The sequence below is a fragment of the Mercenaria mercenaria genome, chromosome 17, assembly GCF_021730395.1.
Source record: "Mercenaria mercenaria strain notata chromosome 17, MADL_Memer_1, whole genome shotgun sequence".
NCBI lineage: Eukaryota > Metazoa > Mollusca > Bivalvia > Venerida > Veneridae > Mercenaria > Mercenaria mercenaria.
The window spans coordinates 49,864,954-49,870,736 of record NC_069377.1 but is presented as its reverse complement, the minus strand read 5'-3'; positions in this window follow the sequence as shown (position 1 = coordinate 49,870,736).

The window sequence follows — 5,783 nt, the reverse complement described above, 5'->3', positions numbered from 1 at the left end:
CACTCCGTGTATGTGTACTTCTTGCTAAAAGTAAAAGTTACAACCATTAGTTGGGTTGCAGTCCACTATTATGAGTCAAATATTTTAGACAATGAATACATTTCTATAATTTATTTAAATTCCCTAAACCCCACATACAATCATTCTCTACAGTTTTTATTTTATTTTATTTTACTAACACAATATGTCCTGGTGTCATTTTATATCTAATTAACCTAAATGGTACATAATATAAACATTATTACATTTACATTTACAGTTTTGATGGAAGTTTAAGGTTTAGGCAGAGCCTCTTGTGTCCCATGTCTCTTAGTTACATTCCAGTGGTGGTCTAATCTCTTTTTGAATGTTTCAACTGTCTGAGCACTTACAACCCTTTCCGGCAATCCATTCCATGCATTTACTATTCTGATGGAGAAAAATTTTTTTCGAAGAAGGAGTCCTTTCTTAAGGCCTATGCTATTTTGAAATTATGAATTAGGTGGGTGGGGTACATGATATTATTTCTGAGGAATTTCGAAGTTACTGTAAAACAAACGTTATTCCAATGTGACAATACATCAAAACCATGAAGTGCTGAACTCTTACTTTAATTAAAAAAGTAAAGTGGGAAAAGTTATCAGTATGTTCATGTCACAATTTTCGGGGTAAGTATTCTATGTCATCGTGCATAACTGCGAAAAACTATAACATACATAATAAAGCTAAACTATCCGTGTAAATGAGCTGAGAGCTATTTTTCTATCTCCGTTTATTACTTTTCTAAAAAACACATTACAATTTACCAGGTGTTGGCAAAATTTGTCATTCTTGTGCACATGCCTTTACACATGAAAGAAGTCCGAACTATAGGTATGGTGTGCGAGAAGGGCCTGAGCGCTTACGTAGTGCTCATTTACAGGGATTGTACTGCTCAGATAAATATATATATATAACTTTATCATAAGTCCGCAAAGTGCAACAAAAGAAATAGCAGTATTAATTTTGTAATAATATTATTTATTTACAAGGTATATCTGACAAATGACATCGAGAATTCTAACTGACCATTTAGAAAGCTGCATTTTCAAGTACCTGAAATTTTCCACTTTGGATAAAAAAGATTTTTTTTTACAATAGATAATAACTGACTACAGAAGGTAATAAAAATACCTTTGACCTAGAGAATGCTACAACCTACTAAACTTCAAAGTTTAAGTTTATAATTATATTGAACACGTTTGCTTTAATTTAAGGTGAAAAATAAACTAGAACTCTATGATAAAAATCGAATAGATCATTTCGGACATGTTAGACAGTGAGAAAGCAAACATATCGTACGTATTATTTAGCAAGGATGATTTGCACTGTGAATATATACTTTTTACACTTAACATTTAATTCCACGAGTACACACACATAATTATACATATATATTTACCTTTACCTTTTATACATTAGGAATATGTTTGTTTTACGTGTAAGATTAAAGCATTAACCCCTCGTGAAAATATAATGCATGTGGCGTTCACTGTTGATATATAATTGTAATATTATATTTTGAGGTTACACTGAAACAAACAAACCCTTTTTGCATATTCATTTATATAAAAATATAAACAAACAAACAAACAAAAACGGGAACAATGTTTATTTTGTATGATGAGAGTAACACCGAAACGACACAATGAACTTTTCCCAGGTTTTGTTGGTGGGGAAAGGCTCCAGGTGCTCCTCCAGACATTTGTTTGGGGCTCAGACTAGTACCTAGATCGAGACACTAACCTCAATTGGATGGCTTCCTTATGTGAAAAGTTTTACACCTCAAGTGAGTTTTTGATCCCATGTCGGTGATGGGCGAGGAATTCGAAGCCAGCGGCCATGACCATCAAGTTTTTCTTTTGCAAGTATAAAACATAAATATTCAATAAAATTTCGTGAACATAACTGATACTCTCAATGACATTTACCACGTCGGAAATTACAAATGGTTTGCCGAATACACCATACTTTTAATTACAAAAGTTTACACACCATGTGGGTCGGAAAGCACGAAATTTACGTTCTTGAACTAATATGTGAATCGTCATGTTTGAAATGTAAACAAAGGCATAAAAGTAACTGTTTTCATGTTCGTGGTAAGGAATGACTTGTGATTGTCAATGTTCCCGATACGGAATATATATGAATGTATAAAACGGGCCATTTCATCTTACAGGACTAACAAGAACATATATAGTAAGCGGTTGTTTATTTATTGTATTTATGTTCTAGTAACCTTTGACACTGATTTCGAGGCCAGCCCGGGTTTGTGACATATACATGTCTGTTGTTGGGCTGGAAAAAGATAGGTCCAAAATTTAAACTAAAAGCTATATTGCATAAATTTTTCGTTATTTCTGTGCATACAGTTCGATTGTTTAAAGGTTAGAATATCAGAAAATTACAGGAAATAAAACATATCTTTGAAAAAGTCCCGATCTTTCATCATTTGTTTGAATGGCGCATGATTACAAATTTAATGTTAGTAGGCCGTGATGTCCATGAAGCCGTGTAAAGTGATAATTTTGATGACACGTTGGTTTTATTTTGTAATTGTGAATGATCGTTAAGTGATCAGAAAGATCGGACAGTGGGATGTTATAAAAAAGTGATTCTTTATTTAGATTAGAAAGTCAATCGTACTCAACAATAAGGAAATCTAAGGTAAAATACTCCTTTTATTTCGTTCACTGATGAAAACATGGCGGACATATTTTTGTAAAAGAGCGGTGCACGTGTGATTCATGTAACACAGTTTAACGACGTTTTCTTAGAAAACTAACGCTCAGCTCATTTACACTGACATATCCTTGATTGAAGAATATATATATTGTATATATATGAGAGACTTACGGTTCCAAATACTTACCCCGAAAATTCCTATGCATTTTCTTCTAATGCACTGTTGGGACATGTTTTTGAGTGTCATTGATACTTTATAATTTATTCGGAGATCCATTTTTTATTATTATTAGTTTCTCTTTGATCCCCGCGCATTTTTCGTGTTGTTACGACAATCCCATTTTTACATAGGATTTTTTCATTTTCAAAATAACATAGTCCTTAAGAGTTGGTTTATAAAGCTTGAGCGAATGTCCTCTGGTAGATGAAATATCTGATAACTTGAAAAACTTGTCAGGATTATTATTGATTTAACAGTGCACAATTTCAAAATTCCTACATTGTCAAAATATTTTATTTTCTCTTAAAATATTATCAGATGAAAGGGGAATTTCAGAATAATTAGAACACTTTTAAACCCAATTTGTGAATTAACACTAAATTAGATATCACGAGGTATTTTGGGTGCACCACACTATTTGACCAATTTTCATACACATATATAAAAAAGAGAAAGAAATATATTCCAGCAGAGCGATATTTATATCCAAATTTGTACGAGAACATTTAATCTTCAAGACAAAGTTTATAAAGCTAGGCTTTCAAGATTAATTCTTGAAAAATCTATACCCCAATTTACAATCCTCTCACGTTAAAAATCCCTCAAGAAATTATCAGAAATTCTAAGGTCATCTCAAAGAGTTGTGGTGTTTCTTTGTTGCAAAACCATGTGACAGTTATTTCACAATTTCGTTTACTGTCATACCCATCTTTTGAGTGTTATGGACAAGAGTGCATGCCACATTTAGTGAAGTGAAATAATAAATAATAAAACCGACAAGAAGATCCTTTGGAAGCATAGAATGCAACCAAGCAAAGTAATTGCAGACTCGGTTTGATTGAGTCTGTTCATGAGAGGTAGTGGAAAGTGCAACACCCCTTACGTCCCCTAGCACCGGCATAGGCGGAACTCTATTACCCATGAACATTGAGCGGACTCCATGATCCCAAAATACATATAGAAAATTTCTTAGTAGATAGTGAGAATGTTAAATAAATGCAGATAGCAGGTTAAGTATAAAGGTAGAATGAAATCCATACTGCAAATCATAAAGAAAATATGTCTGGTAAAGTAACAAGATAGGTTAGATGAGACAATATGCTCAAGAAGCTTGCATAAAATACAAGTCATGGAAATGGGCCTATAATTTGCTGGGTCACTGGTGTCACCCTTTCTAAACAGCGGTGCCACATTTGCTTTGGTACAATGTGATGAATGAGATCCTGTAGATACAGACTTCTGGAAAATAATACAGACACCATCAGCAATTTCTTCCATCAGTTCTCATAAGACCAGAGGTTTGAAGAGACTGCAGAGAAGCTTAAGGATACCATTTCTGTTTATGTTGAAGTCTTGCATTTGTTGATATTTTGTTTGGACTGAAAATGACGATCTTATTTTACAGAGACAGGACTTACTTAGAGATAGGGGAGATATACTAGGAAAGACTGACCGGAAGTGACAGTTTAGTATTTTGTATTGGCCTTCTGTACATTGTCTGATTGAAGAGTACCTAAAATTGGACCTTTTAGCGGAGCAATACCCTGGAAATCTTGCCTGGAGTTTTCAGGAGGTTATATAGCCTTTTAATAGAGAATTTGTTTAAGAAAATGATGCAACTGTTTTCTTGCTGTGCAATGTAAAGTATGTGTTAAGTTTATGGTGCAGCTTATCCCTTAATCAGCTTTTTAATTTCTTTACTTAGACAAGGGAGGGATTTTTTACTACATAACTTTTTGTTTGGTTCATATTTTTATGCCAGAGCGGATGATATTTTTAAAACTTGTCCAGATCTTTTCTGCCGATAATGTGGTATTGCTTTCTAAAATGTCTGCTTTGGAAGTGTTTATGTATGCTTTGAAAAGATCCTAGTTTGCAATCCTGAAAAGGTATATTTTACATTGAGTTTGTTTATTAAATTTTGGTCTACTTTTACAGAAGCACAGACAATATCGGGATCTGAAATACCAGGGAAGGTTTCTTCATTGTTGACAAGTGTAAGATTTGATGTCAGAGATAATCCTAGGGTATTTCCATGAACTGCATTCTCGCTTACCATTTGTGTAAGACTGTGGTCATCCAGTTTATATTTTTTCATAAATACGAGAACCACCGCAGCCTGGTGGCAATGAAGGTACATAATTCCAGAAGAATTTAGGAAATTTGATATTACCAATGATCAGCCATTTCGAATCTTTCTTTGGGCGTACTAGGTTCAGACACTTCTCAAATTCAATTAAATAGAGGATGTCGAATATAACAGGATGGGCCTGTTAATTTTATCTTGATCCAAACTGTCTCATATCAAACATTATTGTTATTTACATGACTGTTAAAGCAAAAATCGTTTGAATAATTCAGACTCCTTAAAAACCACAATAATCTTCGATTGCTCCAATGACAATTTATGATGTCTCTCAAAACTACAACTATTGTGTTCCATAAACAAATTGGGCAATTGCAACACATTAATCTTCGATTGCTCCAATGACAATTTATGATGTCTCTCAAAACTACAACTATTGTGTTCCATAAACAAATTGGGCAATTGAAATATTTCTCAATTTCAACCATTATAAGAGTTTAACAGTCATGTCGGAAATCTTGTTTTGCAAAGATATTCCCGATTTTCTCTTTGTAAACAATCCGAACCTGAACCTGGTTATGAATGAATAAGAAATCTCATCGCAGTTATTACTTGTCATATTGTTTGAATTAAAAAAAACTGTTTATCCAATTGATCAGAAATATTCCAGGTTTTCACAAACCTGTTAAATTGTCCTAGGTGAATAGTTGCCTTTTTATGTATCCCTTACCGAGTCGGGGAATTCCCCGAGTTCCTATTTATTTAGCGGTCTGT